Here is a 16,445-nt window from a genome sequence, read left to right as displayed (position 1 = left end):
CAACCATATTGTCAGGTACTTCAATATCTCCTTTGCAGTCAATCCCAACATTAACAATATGTGGTGTTGGGTTAAAGAGAAGATTAATAACAAGATTGGAAAATGGAACACATTATATCTTTCTTTGGCTGGTAGGATTCAGGTCTCTCAAAAGATTCTTTCCTCTTACTTTGTTTATTTTTCTCCAGCCTGGTTATTCAATGTCAATCAATTTGAATTCTTGCAAAAAAACTATCAGAGATTTTCTCTGGTCAGATGGTAAAGGAACTTCTAAAGCCCATGCTATTAAATGGGAATGGTGCACTAAGAGCAAGATTATGGGGGGGCTTGGACTTAAAGATCTAAGAAAGTAAGGCATTTCTTTGGCTATAAAACGGATTTCTAAAGCCACTCTTGAAGAGGAACCCTAGAAGATTCTTGTAAGAAATAATTTAACCAATGGTCATCCCTATGGATCCAAGTTCTAGAATAATTGGGATGCTTTGGATTTTCTTGCAGTTGATTGTAAATCTACAGCTGAAGGATTTGTGGTTTTTAAGGCTATTTGGAAAAGCTAGGGTAAAATTAGACCCCTTTTAGGAACCATTAATACAACTAAACAAGGCAACATTTGGTGTGGTTTTTGTTCTATCTAGTGGAATCTTCAAAGCAAAGGCAAACCACTTTCCTTAGTGCAGGGTTGTTTAGCAAAATGCTAGTCCAAGGTTCATATTCATACTTTTAGAGATGTTTTTGAAATCAATAAATTGTTGGAGTGGTTAAAGTTAAAATTGAGATTCAATTTACTAGACTCCCATAGAAAAACTTATGTTATGATTAATAAAGCTCTTGAAGCCTCTCGTATTAGAAAATCTTGCTGCTCAGCCGACTCTTGCTAATTTCACCTTAGGTGGCCAGATTCCTCCCTTCTTCATCTAGTCAAAGATAAAGTTGTTTATGACTTTCTTTCTTCTAGACTTGTTGTGCTTAACCACCTAAATTTTGTTTAGAATCCCTCCTTTTCCCAGTCTAAATGGAAGAAGATCCTCAATCAACTTTTCGCTAGACCTATTGAACCCAAGATTACCTGCTTCCTTTAGTAGTTTCTTATTCATAAACTACCCTTCTACAAACCTAGTGGTGATGCCAACCCTTGCTCTCTTTGTACCCATCCCGAGTCTGTTACTCATGTATTCTTTTAGTTCCCCTTTGCTTCTAGAGTTTGGCAATTATTTGGGTTTTTTTTGGGCTTCAACTTCTCTATTTTGAATGTTATATATGGTAAAATCTATTATGGCAGCAAGAAATTAATGTCTTTTGGTCTTTTCTTTCTTCTATTTTGCTCTGGTATATTTGGAAATCTAGGAATAACAACATTTTTTAGGAGGTTGATCGTATCCTTACTGAGTCTCTAGGGAGACTCCTAGCTACTGATATTTCCTTGCAACTACCAACAGTCTTTAAGTTGAAGGAGGATTAGTTTCAAGATTTTTTGAAAGAAGGAAAAGCTGCCTTATCAAAGGAGGACCTCTTTTATGGATACACCACCCTTAAAGAGAAGGATAAAGGAAGTGCTACTAGCTCGGTAGAGGATGATTTCAACGTTCCTCTAGCTCAGCTTCTAAAGAAGATTAGAAAGGATGGACCATGGAGACCCCCCTTTGAGGATCTCGTTCCTACTACCTCCTTCATGCCTTCCCTAGTGAGGTTCCCCACCTTAGAGTCGAGCAAAGAAGAAAGTGGTTAATTCTGTGTTATAATTTGATGTTGTAATTTTTCCTTTTGTTCACTAATACTTGATGCTTCATCTGGGAAAACCTTTGTAATGGCTTACTGATTTGTCTATTGTAGCCTTACTGCTATTTTTTGGTTTGGGCATTTTGGATTTATGGGTTGATAGAATCCTTTTCTTGTTAAATTTTGGATGTTTCTCTTTTTGACTTCTTGATATGCAATAGTAAATTTATGAGTAGATAGGAATGATTTTTTTTACTAGGTGGATGTTCTACCAATGAGTGTATGCTTTTTTAAATCCTTAGTTCATCAATTGGTTTAATAATTTAGGAATTTTTTTGTTTGTTAGTGACCATAAACACAAGATAAAAAATAAATTTTCCAAATCTCTAAAGTTCTAACATCAAGTTTATATCTTTGGTATTGAAGAAGACTTGTTCTTACAAATATAATATAATTAAGGAAATAGTATCAAACACGCTTAATTGTAAGGACTCATATTAGTGATAAAAAACATTTCCCAAAGCTTGATATTCCTTCAAATCACATAGTCTTGTCACCTAGTAGAGGACATGTGCATTTTTTTATTTTTGATAGGTATATCCTATATGATCAAAGGAGAACACTCCATAATAGATCCAATGTCATATTAAGAAATTTCAAAAAATCAAGGGAATATGTATGGTGAGTTTCTTCAAGAAAGCCACTACTATAACATATCTTGTTGCAACATATAACTCAAAGATAACTTGTAATACAAGGAAACATGGTAGCACAGGTTACATTGATACCTAAATTCTAATGAATACCTAGACCAAGGTATATTTTTTGTTTTAAAAATTTAATGTCAAGGGAGGATTTAGTCATAGTGGGTTGGAAGAGGTTGGATTTTTCTTCTTGCCACTTTGGTCATCTCCATGATATTTTTCTCTTAACAAAACACCCTCTACAATTTCAACATGAAAATCAAAATAAAATGTATCACAAGTATATATCAAAATTTTATAGTTTTCTCAAAGGAAGTACTTGTACACTTCCCTAATACTTTTATTGTTCTCAAACACAAATCACAATCATGTTCATTCTCAAGGTTCCTTTCAAAGTCAATAATCAAATAAGCCTAGGTTTTTTATTATATTATGAAGACAAGAGGACACTCTCTACTCACTTGATAAGATACAAGAGGTATACTTTAATTAAAATTCCTAACTAATCAAAATAAAATATGTGAAACTCTTATTTGTATCTCTAAGGAAGAATGTGTTGTAAACTAATTATTATTATTTTTGGTTCAAATCTCCATGAAAAAATCTTACAAATGACTATTACACTATGAAAAGTCATCAAACTAGAGAATCAAACATCCAAGGTTAGAATTAGCATCAAATGAAATCTCAAATTTAAATCAAAATTTTCTTCACATTAGATTTAGATAGATACATTTTTGTAATGCATACTATTTGACTTTAACCAAATACAAGCTAAGATACTCTCATATATGATTAAGGATCCCAAATAAAACTAATTAACCCTCATTATTTTATTAGTATAGAATATGAATAAGGAAAGAGGAATATACAATTATGTGTAAAAAAATATGATCTTAGATAGATATCATACAATTCTTTGCTAAAAAAGTGTCTTTATTCATGGACAAAATTTCAAAATTTGATAGCTTGAGACCCATTGTTGATGCCAAAAATGTGTCCACAAATACGTATCTCTTGACCTACAAATACAAACACTTCGATATGTCATTTTTCAATGGTTAGTAAGATCAAATTCAAATCAAAAGCACAATAAACCAAGTGAAATTGACACATTGCTTCCTATCTAAAATGAGTATATGTAATTAATTTGTTATGCTTAAACTATACTATAGACCAGTAACTAGATAAAATCAAAATGAAGTACTTTACACAATGTTAATGAAAATTTGAAAACTAAATATATTTTTTCACTAATAACTCATATATGGTTATACAAGATTAATCTATGAATTCTTTAGAATTAGTGGTTCAAGCTCTACATAAAAAATGAAAACACGTAGTTAAAATGAATGACTTAGATGAATTTTACTTTGAGTAGGCCTCTTTTCTACTATTGAGATTAATTTTATTGGTTTAAATTCATTTTTAAATAATAGTTGAGACTAATTGTCACTTGATCTAGATGTGATCAATTTTTGATTGGAGGTGTTAGGATTATTAGACAAATATAATAGTTACATGAAAATTATAACCAATAATGCAAAAAAAATTAAACATATAGTAATATAAAAAAGACACAATGGTTTTACATGGTTTACCCAACCTTGGGATACATCCACCAAATAAAGAGTTGAATATTATTATCCAAAAACTAAACATGATTACAATCTACAATCAGTACGAACTCAATGCCATTACAATAAGCTAGTAAATCATCATCTAAAAATTCATAATCCTAAGACATTTTATACAAAACTTATCCCACTTAAGAAAATAGGGATATAAAATTTCATTCACTAGAAAAATTAATTTCGAAGTCCTAGGACCTTGTAAGGGTTGTTGCCCCTTAACCTGGTCATGGGAGCCCTAATCCCAAACCCTTCTACAAAAATGTGAGGGGAGTTTAATTTTGGCTTAAACTAGTAGGCATTAATGTCACCTAAAATTGACTTTCTATCATCAATGTCACCTACATAATTAGAATATGTATATCAAACTAAAGTAGGCTCTCCTCCATAATTGTATTCAATGCCAAGCTAGTAAGTTCAATTAATTTATCTTAATATTATTTTGGCTACTTTTCAATGTTCAATGTGTGGATTTTCCATGTACTTGGATACAATGCCAACTGTCTATGCAATATTTGGTCTAGTTATGGTAAGATACAAAAGATTTCCAACAAGATGCCTATACAATTTTCCATCCACCTTCCTTTGAGTAGAGTTAGCACTCAACTTTAATCCTACTTCACATGGTGTTTTAGATGGTTTACAATCACTCATATTGAATTTCTTAAGTACATCAAGAGCATACTTATTTTGAGAAAGTATGATCCTTCCTTGCTTCTTGCCATACTTGCATACCCAAAAAATAGTACATTAGTCCTAAATCAATTATTTCGTTGTTTGAGTTGATCCTTTGTTATATCAATATTATGTGTGTGATCTCCTATAATAATCAATTCATCCATGTACAATACAATAATGACAACTTTATCATCACTATATTTCACATACACATCTGGATCAATGTTACTTCTTTTAAATCCAACATCTACAAAGTACTTATTTATTTTTGAGTAGCATCACCTTGGTGTTTTCTTAAGATCATAGAGTGATTTTCTTAATCTACACACCTTTTTTTTTCACCATATTTAATAAATCCAAGTGGTTGTTTCATGTAAATTTATTCCTTTAAATCACCATGCAAAAATGCACTTTTTACATCCATTTGAAAAATTTTCCAACCAAACTTTGTAGCTAAAGCAACTATTGTATGAATGGAAGTCATCTTAGCTACTGGAGCAAAGGTTTAAGTATAGTCTATACCTTCTTTTTGTGACAAACCTTTAGCCACTAACCTTGCTTTGTATTTTTCAATAGCTCCATCTGATGTGAACTTGGTTTTATAGGTCCACTTGCAACCAACCACATTTTTTTCCTTCTAGAAGTGTTGTTAGTTCCCATGTTCCATTCTTTACCAAAGAATTTTATTCTTCTTGCATAGCCACTTCCCCTTCATCTTTTCCCTTTGCTTCTTCATACTTGCTTGGAGTGTCAAACTGCACCACCTTGGTCATGAGAGAATAGTTAACAAATATATTTCTAGGACCTTCTTGATAAATTTCTTGGATGCTTCTAGATTTTCTTGGATTTTCATTATCACTTTCACTTGATTCTTCAACTTGAGTCTCTTCCCATGTAGTAGTTTGCACACCTTGACTTTGACTATTGGTAGAAGTAAATTTTCTTCATCAATCAAAATTGGAAAGAAAGATAATGTTGGAGAGTTATCATTCTTAACATCTTCATCAAACCATACATTTCTTTTAATATAGATTTTATTTGTTTTGGGATTGTATAGCATATATCCTTTTGATTCCTCACTATATCGAACCATTATGCACTTCTCCCTCTTCCTTTCAAGTTTGTTCCTTCTTTTGTTAGGAATGTGAGCATATGCATTACAACTAAAAGTTCTAAAATGAGATACTATAGGTTTTCTTCCACCCCATGCCTCTTCTACTGTTATGTTCAACACCACCTTAGTAGGTGTTCTATTCAAGATACATTCGGTAGTATGAACTAGTTTAGCCCAAAATTTAGCTTCTAGATTTCTAGAATGAAGTATACACCTAGCCATTTCTATTATAGTTCTACTTTTCCTTTCAGCAACCCCATTTTGTTGGGGTGAATAAGAGATAGTTGATTCCTTCTTTATACCATGTTCTTTACAAAAATCTAAAAAAGCCTTATTCATGTATTCACTCCCTCTATTAGTTTTTATTATCTTTAGACACTTTCCACTTTGTTTTTCAGTCAAAGATTTAAACTCCTTAAACTTTTGAAACACTTCATCTTTCTTTTGTAGAAAATAAACCCAAATTCTTCTACTATAATTTTTTATAAAGGTGAGAGCATACATTGATCCTCCAATTGAAGGTGTTTTAAAAACACCCATTACATCACTATGAACTAGATGTAGAGGAGTTTTTGCTCTCCATGATTTACCTTGAGGGAAGCTTTCCACATGTTGTTTTCCCATTGCACATCCTTCACATATCTTGAGACTTAATGATATCTTTGGAAGCACATGCACCATTTGTAATCTCCCCATAAGCTTGAGACTTTGAAAATTGATATGCCCCAAACACTCATGCCATAACCTGCTCATATCATCATATTCGGCAATAGCACACATATGTTTATCTCCACATTTAGAAGTAAATTCTTGAAACTTATATAAACCATTCACCATTTTACCAATTGCAATAACTCTATAATTATCATTGACATCCTTGATTAAGCACTTATCATTATAGAATTCTATTTTATGTTATTGACTTGCAATTTGAGATACTGAAAATAGATTTGTTTTCAATTTAGGGACTAACTTTACATCTTTGAATAGACCATTATCAACATTGGCATCACCAGTCCCTTTAACATCTAAAGCACTATTATCTCCCAAATATTTTTTCTCTATATTATTTTCACTTATTGATACAAACTGATTCTCATTATGAGACATGTGTTGTGTAGCACCAGAATCAATAACCCAATCATCTTTGAAAGTATTCTTTTCTTTAAGTGCAACACAAAATGCATTTCTTTTAGAATCACCAAATTTTGGAGAATTATTTATCTTTTTTTTTTCTGTGTCTCTCTTCTTCTTGAAACATTCATTTTCCTTATGACCCATTTTACCACAATAATGACATTTCCATTTACTTCTATTATGATCTATAGATGAAACACTCTTATTTTCATACTTCCAATTTCTTTCTTTAGATTGATTATCTTGTGACTTCTTATAATATTGTTTTCCTTTCATTACAAATGCTTGAGATTCACCATCAAATGATTCTTTTTCTTTAACTTGTCTTGTTTCTTTTTGAACTAACTTAGCACACAATTCTTCAAATTTAATACATTTTAATTTATCTACATTATCTAAACCCCTTATAAATGATTGATAAGATCCTAGAAGACTTTGTAGTATAATTTGCATAAAATATCTATCATCTATATTTTTTCGAAGAGAAGCAAGCTCATTCTTCTTTTCCTTTAACTTACTTAAATGTGGGACTATCTCTTGTGAGCTTGATAACTTCATATTTTGTAGCTCAATAGTGAGAGATAAGATTGATACATCACCTAAATTTTGATATAAATCCTTCAAAATTTCTCATACTTTTACTCCACTTCTCTCATTATGAACTTTTGGAAAAACCTCTTCTGAGAGTGTAAACTTGATTAGTGGTGGTGCCTTATTGTCCCTTTTATCTTGATCCTTTCCTAGATTTGTTGGCCTTTGTTCACTACCAGTCACAATATCAAAACAAGTTTGAAGATTTAGAATGATTTCAACATGAGATACCCAATCATAATATTTTTTCCCATTTAATTTAGCTGTAGGCAAAGTCACACCAAGTGATTCCATTATCAAATTCTCTCCTTTTTGGATGAGAATGAAAGAGATTTCAAAAAACTTTAATGCCTAGATTGAAATTGAAAACCTCTCACCAATTTGTTGAACAAAGTCTCTTTCTTTTTCTGCTATATTGATCTTTTTGCCACAAGAATTGCTGATGCTACTCACTCCAAGATTTCAGCCTACAAGTAAAAGATTCAGCCAAAAAAAATCATAGCCCAAAGAGAAAAGAAAGCTCTGATACCATGATAAAGTACTGAATAGAAACAGAGCATAGATAACAATAGGAAAATAGGGCATAACAGAGTAACAACAGAACAAGGGAATAGCTGAATAGAGAGACAAAGGAAATAGTAAAACCACAGTATTATTAATCACTACTGAGTTTGTTACATACATGAGACAAGAGGCTGGCTATGTATAAGCATACTATAGACCTCTAGAAAGTTCTTATAAACTACAGTGGATATATGGAGAAATCTGGATAGTTCAGGATGTTTTTGGACTATATATTAAATACTTAGCTACCACATTCTGAATACTAAATTACAAAGAAATAAATAAACATTATTTATTCTAACACCATACATTCATTTGAAAGGCCCAATAGTTGAAATCCCAAAAAGTTATCAATGAGGAAGCATGTACACAGACTTGAGCTTGTTTACAAATTGCCTACAAATTGCAGCTATGGTAAACACATCCATTTTCTCTTGGTTTTGATTGGTAGAGAAGTTGCTCAAACTTTCACTTATACTGCCACCTCAAAACATCACATGGTAAGGAAAAAATTAAGCTTGAAAAAATTAGTCAATTTTGACCATTTAACACTTTTAACCTAATAATCAAACTTTAGTGCGTGATATTTTCTCTAAAGATAAAATTCTTTGCCAATCTGGCGGTTATTTGGAGTCAGAATAATAGATACCGTATTTCAGAAAGTAAAAGATACTTGTCATTGCATTCTAATATCCAGTAATGGGGATTTTGTGTAATGTCCATTGTCCGTGACCACAAAATCGGTGGCTGCGACTACGTCACTTGTAAAGCTGAAACTTAATGTTTAAGAGGTTAACCAATTAAAGTTGAGGTATACATTCCGAAAAATTCTTACGACTGAATAATGTAGTATTATGAAGAGAATCATAGAATGTAGCGAAACATTGTTAAAAATGTTGGAAATAAGTAAAGCTAGAATCAGCAATGATTTACAAGAAATCTATTATCAGTATCGTGTAGATTCTTTATACATATACGTGTTGTATAGAATCAATAACTTTAAATTATTATCGTTTTAAACTAAACTATTTATTTTTACCAGCCTTTTAAATCATAAAAGACTGTCCATACTATAAACAAACACGTACAAACAACAATAATCTTAAATAGGAATTGTGAAAAAAATGATATCATTAATAGTATAAACTCTTCAAAGAAAAGGATTATCCATAGAAATGTATATCTTGCTTTATACAGTTTAGACCAGTGAGATTAGAAAGCTAAAGAAGATTTGGAGATATGATAATCTCCATCCAAAATGTACTAAAGACAAAACAAAGTCAAATTTATTTATTTTTTGTCAGATTTATGAAAGCATAGAGATTTTTTTCCATTTTTTTGTTATTTTTGACTACAAACTATGCAATCATCAAGATCAAATGATGAAATTTTTTAAAATATCCATGATATTTTCTATTTTTTGAAAATTGGTCAACTCTACACTGTGGATGGAGAATAACCGCGTCCAAAGATTTGAAAGTAAATAATATGAAAAATAATAATAATTATAAATTAGTAATATAAGAAAATAAAACTTATATTCAAATAATTTTTTTAATTCATATACTTTAATTAATATAATAAACTAATAATAATAAATGAGTGTTCTATGTTCTTATGTGTTATGTAAAATGAATTCTGAATTAATATAAATATTTTATAAATATATATAAACATGTACAATCCATATTAATATTTTAAATTAGTAAAATATGTTTCTTACAATATTCTAAATTAATATAAAAATTCAATTCAATGGTTACATATTTTCAAAGTAACATTTTAGGATAGATCAACAATCTAAGCTTCAAACGTACCAACACCAAGGTCAACTTTATGATGTGAGAGTGGTACCACTCTATGAAGAGAAAATATAATTCATTATATTGAAATGATAATGATAAGCAATTATTGGAAAGGACACAAAAATACAGAAAAACAAAAAAAAAAGTTGTTTGATGAGGTGAAAAAGTAGAATGATTTATTAATAAAAAGGTTAATAAGAAATAAGAATATTATTTCTACACAAATTTAATACCAAATATAAAATGATAGAATAACCAATTAGGTCAATGAGCATTTAAAACCAATGACTTCAATATATTTTGTTTTATGTGATATAGGATATTTATTTAATTTAATTAATGTTTCATTTTGTTTGTGTAATTGAGTTCAAACCCATTTAGATAAAAATTATATAAGTGAAGATGATAATGTATCAAATTTCAGAATCTAGTTAGAAATTATCAAATGAAATAAATAGTTTTTGAAATGAATATGATGTTTAAACTATGAAAAAAATGATATAAATGTATATGTTTAGAAAAGGTATGGGCAAGGAATTTGAGAGTTGGAGAATTCAAAACTTGGGCCAGTATAAAAACCTCAAACATCAGAATATTATATATGAAGTTAATATATTATTATTAAGTATTATTGATTTAAATAAATATATTAAAACAATATAATATACTCAATGTTCTCATTAAAGAAAGAAAGGAGATAGAAGAGAAACATGTGTAGACCTACAAATTTGTAGCATATATGGATTGAGGGCCATTTTAAAAAAAAAGTGTTAGATTAGAGATTACAAAAATGAATTTATAATAGAGATGACTCATTAATTATAATTGATAAATTGAGAATTATTATTACAGGAGATCTTATAACATGAGAAGAACTTAACAAGGGTTTATCCTTCCTTCTATAACATGATAGTGAATACAAATGATCCTTCAAGTCAATAGGATTTTTTTACATGTTCCCCTAACCTTGATAATCCCCTAAAGTATCAGCTAAAAATATTATAGGCTTTAGTATGGCTTTCAGAATGAAAATAGGGTTTTTGAAGGCTCCTCAAACCTTCATAGATAACCTCAAAAGATTTCTTAGTCAAAAGGAAAATATAATAAATTTGGATTGAATCATGGAACCCAAATCCATCAGGTGGTTTTGCAAGGATTTCAAGACTTGTTTTGTGGGTTTTGACTTTGATCCCATAACTGCAAAAACTTCCCAAAATAGTAGAGGGAAAAGAACATGGGAATTAACATAGACACCTAAAAAATAAAAAATAGGGTTCAAGGAAAGAACCTAATTCCAACCATCTAGCACAAGCCAAGAATTCTCATCCATACAACACCTTCCTTGCCAAAAAATCCTTTCCACTCTAAAGGAGAGTATCCCACCTCAATAGAAGTAGAGAAGACCAAGTTGATAAGAAGTTTGATCTAGAAGGACAAGTACCTTGAAAGTAAATTGTCCCAACCCTAGAAAAACCATATTGAGCACCAAAAACCCTTAATCCACCAACCATTCTCTGCCTCCATCAAAGAAGATTATACCTCTATTAGAAATAAGATCAAGGAAGAAAATTCCAACATGAGTCAAACCCACACAAATTTTGTAATGAGAGAATACACTACAATAGTAGTCAAATTTTCCTCTATAGAAGCCATGCAAGGGATAATCCAACAAGTAGTAGTAGTCCAAAGATGAGAAGAAAATGAAATACAAAACTGACTCTCTTGAAGCCTTTTAATACCAACACAAAACTAATTTATTGACATAATGGTAAGAGAGTGAAAGGAGATGCAGAACCAAAAGAAAAATAAAAACATAGAGGATAAACTTACAAAATAAGAAACTACCAAACCATGAATGATAAACTACCTGAGGTAATAGGAAAATGCCAACCTCCAAAATCATAATTATTGACATCAAATGCATCACCTATGACTCCTCCAATACCAAGAAACCTAACCCACCTACCCTCACTCTTATTTCCTACACAATAAAATTTGAAATGAGACTTTAAAGAAAGGATAAATGTGCTTTATCCAATCATAGAACTATGTCTAGTCATATCAAAGAAAGTATCAAATTCCAACGATGCACATTTTTCCTCCCTCCTTGAATTATAACTTCATAAATATTTTACCTATTAATATATTTAGTGGCTTCTACATTTCTTTCAAAATAAATTCTAGTACCCTATTAAGTAAATAACTATTACTATGAATGAATTTATAGGATGATAGAAATAATTATATCTAAATGTAAAAAAAAATATGAAGTAGAAAGATCCTACTCATTCACATTTATGCTATGATCAAAATTTTATTACATTTATTAAAAAGTAAGAATATTCTAACTAGATGATGTAGGAGCATCTTGGGTGTAAGGGAAATCTTGTATCGCCCAAAAATATTTCTATTTCCAATTTTCCATTTTTGGTGATTTTAATAAGGGTTATTCCTAGACAAAGTTGCTATTTGAGGGAGCTTGCTAGTTTTAGCAAGTTCATATTATGTACTCAGATTATTCTAATCTCACATATGAAGGTTCATCTTTGAATATCATCATGCTAGATGAGTTTAATTGTCATATCATATGTATTGGTCTAGTTATTGCAGATTTTTGGCATGAATTTTGGGTATCCAAACTTCATGTCTAGAGATGAAAGCCTAAATGGCTCCAAAGTGAGATAAAACCTTATCTAATGATTTCTTGCATGACCAACCATTGTAGATTTCTTGACAAGGATTCCAAAATGAGGCTATAATAGCCCATCATGTCAATAGTTTGGTAGTTATTATCTCCAGAAGTGTACCCATCAAAAAATATAATTTGTAAATTTTCTTGATTCAATCATTTGTAATAAAGTCTAATAGAATAATATAATATAAGGTTGGTCAGTCTCAAGGGTTAGGCCTTAGTGTCTAGAACCTTCTTGGATGGTTAAAATTGTCCATATAAGGAAGACCCATACGTTGTCTAGGGTAGTTTTGGGTGATAGTCACAGCTTTATCTTGCAAACTGTTGTAATGAAGGTGCCCATGTGGGTTTGCATATTGTAATTTTAATTTGTAGTGATAATAAGAAGCCCATATTTTATTCTATCAACTTGTTTTATTCTATATTTATGTTGTTTGTTGTGGACGAACACCCTTTATCAAGAGTAATTAGATCTAGAGTTCTTGAGTGTGTAAATAGATCACTTACTAGGATGTAGTTTGCACCAGGACTATGGTTTGGGCTAAGTGTGTGGAAAAATAATTGATTGTGAGGTATATTAAACTAGAGTCTTAGTGGAAGCACAAAAATGCCTCCACAAACAAAGCATGATGGAAGAGTCGTAGGTGTTACGCCTAAGGGTCTTAGAACCCTCTATAGAAAGATGCAAGCATTGGAAGAACAAATGCATAGAGCAATAAATCTTGTCATAAGAACTGAAAGTGAGGATAAAGAAAAGGAAGAAAATGTTGAAGAAGAGGGAGTTTTAAACTCAGGAAAAGAGAGAATTTTTAGGGTCATTTCCAAGATTGGAAAAAGACCTAAGTTTGTGGGTCCTACATATTTTTGAATTATTAACCTAGAGGAATCGATTGATTGGATAATAAATTGGAATAAGAATTATTTAGAATAAGAATTGATATATTTTCCTAATTTTTATAGATAATTTTTGAGCTGCTAAAAAATGCTGAAAATAAGGGGTCTTTTTCCCACCACAAAAATAGATGGAAATAAAGTTATTTCCCTTTGATCTCAGGCTATGTTATAGATAACATATATACCTAAAACAATGAAAAATAAAAATCAGCTTTAGAACTATATTTTCTCTTTTATCATGATTCAAATTTCAACTCACCTAAAATTGATAGTTTTCATCTCCGACCACATTTTCTGAAACAAATCTATTCTAACCAGTTCAAAAATTTTACATTCTAAAAGAGGACTCTCTCTTCTAGAATGCCATATAATTTTAAGTTTTTTTCATATGATTTAATATTTTGTTCTTTCTCAAAATTGATATCTTTTTGAGTGTTAAAATATGTGCTTGTAGAATTTTTTTAATTACAATGTACTATATCTAATTAAAACACTGTAAACTCTATATGTAAATACTCTTGACTCTGAGTTCTATAAAATGGTGTTTATATGTTATTAAAAGAAAATCAGAAAAAAGAGTAAGAGTTATTGAAACACCACTTTTTTGAAATAACTACATTTCATTAGTAATTTGATACAAACTAGTATAAAACATGCATTTAATAGACATTTCCAACTGGAAAAGTTTGAGACCATATATAACTTAGCTAGAATGAATTTATCTAGATCATATGTTTGGAAAAAAATGATTTTTAGATAGAAATAGTCAAATTAAGTTGTTCTAATAAGTCAACCTAAAAGGCGACATAGCTTTGTACTTTTACGTGTAGAAGTTGACAAGAAAAAGGTTTTCCATTATACTAATTGGTTGAAGAAAACCATTTAGGAGGAATTTTGTCTGATCCAAATGAATACTATTGAAGAGGCATACTAGTTTTCCATAAGAGTTTAGGAAAAGTTCAACATGAAGTTTGATAACAAAAATAGCAGAAGAGGTCACAGTGGAAGATATGGTGGACAATTTTATGGAGGTCAAAATGATGATCAATAGAAAAAGGATGAGGCCAGGAGTAGCAACCAACACTAGAGGGGAAATAGTTCTAGTCATTTCTATGATCAGAACAATAGAGATTTGAGAGAAAAAGGAAGAGGATAAGGATCTTGAAGAGGAGGCTTTTGTGGAAAATGTTTTCAGTGCAAAGAAGAAAGGCATAAAGAATTTGAGTGTTCCTAGTGCCAAGAAAGGAGTTATATAAGAATTTAAGGCCAAGCTAGAGTAGAACATGTTGATTAAGATGCCAAATCATCACATTCAAAAGATGTTGAAAGAGGAGAAGTCCTTCCTAATAGAATATTCTTTATAAGTGGTGAGAATAAACCTGATCAAAGGAGGAGTTTATTTCACACAAGGTGAAAATGTGAAAATAAGTGTTGTGATGTGATCATTGATGATGGAAGTACTGATAGTCTAATGTCAAAAAATGGTTACAAAGTTAAATCTCAAGAGGCAAAAATATCTGCACCAATATCATGTTGCTTGTTTGTGGGATGACCAGAAGGTCACAGTCAGTGAGCAATGCTTAGTGAAATTCAAGGTTGGGAGTTACTAGGATGATGTGTTGTGTGATATCATGCTGATGGACATATGTGATATGTTGCTAGGTAGGCCATGCTAGTTTGACATGTGTGCTATACATGATGGGCATGCAAATACCTATACTCTGAAAAAGGATGCAGTGAAACATAAGTTAAAGCCATTAAAGGGGAAACAAGAGAAGGTATGTAGTGCTTCTAGAATATGCTTTGTTGATGGAAAGGAGTTTCTCAATGATGAGGCATAAGAATATGTGTTTTACAAAAATCCAAAAAAATGGCAAAGAATAAGTCGAGGTACCTATAGAACTTGCATATTTATTGGGGGAGTTTATTGATATTGTGTTAGATAATGTACCTAGTGGATTTCCCCTAGTGTAGAATATTACCCACGGGATGCACTTGATTCTAGGAGCCAATGTTTCAAATAAAGAAGTGTATAGATTGACACTAGCATAGAGTGTGGAGTTGAAGAAACAAGTTTATGAGTTGTTGCAAAAGGGTTTTATTTGAGAGATTCAAAGTCTATGTGGTGTATGCCTAAGAAGAATAAAGAATGGAGAATGTGTATAGATTCTCAATCTATCAACAAGTTTACAATTATGTACTAATTTATATTATTGTAGATGGATGATATTATGGATTATTTGAGTGGAGTTATGCATTTCACAAAGATAGATCTAAAGAGTGGGTACTATTAGATTCACATTCGCGAAGGAGACAAGTGAAAGACTTTTTTCAAGATAAGGGAAGGATTGTACCAGTCATTAGTCATGACTTTTGGCCTAACCAATGCATCAAGTATTTTCATGTGGCTCATGAATGAGGTATTAAAGGAGTTTCTGGGTAATTTTTTCATTGTTCACCTAGATGATATTTTGATCTTTAGTAAGATATTGGAGGAGCATTTGATGCACATTCTTAAGGTGTTTGATAAGTTGAGGGAGGAAAAGTTGCCAATAAATTTGAAGAAGTGTAGTTTTGTGAAGGAGTTGGTGTACTTGAGATTTGTGGTATCAACAAATTTTTTGAAAATTGACCTTGAGAAAGTGAAGGATATCCTTGAATGGCCTACTCCAAAGAGTGTTACAGAGGTAAGATATTTTCATGGATTGGCTAGTTTTTAAAGAAATTTTATCAGAGGTTTTAGTAGTATTTATGGGCCTTTGACTAAAATGATGAGAGGAGATATGAGAAATTTTTAGTGGACTATAGGTGTAGATAAGAGTTTCAATCTATTGAAACATAAAGTTACAAAGAAACCTATTTTAGGATGTAGAGATTTTAATAAGGTGTTTTAAATAGACTATGATGCTAGTGGTATTG

The sequence above is a fragment of the Cupressus sempervirens genome, chromosome 3 (genome assembly GCF_028749045.1).
Source record: "Cupressus sempervirens isolate cs-2001-9-10 chromosome 3, ASM2874904v1, whole genome shotgun sequence".
NCBI lineage: Eukaryota > Viridiplantae > Streptophyta > Pinopsida > Cupressales > Cupressaceae > Cupressus > Cupressus sempervirens.
This window is presented reverse-complemented; position numbering follows the sequence as displayed.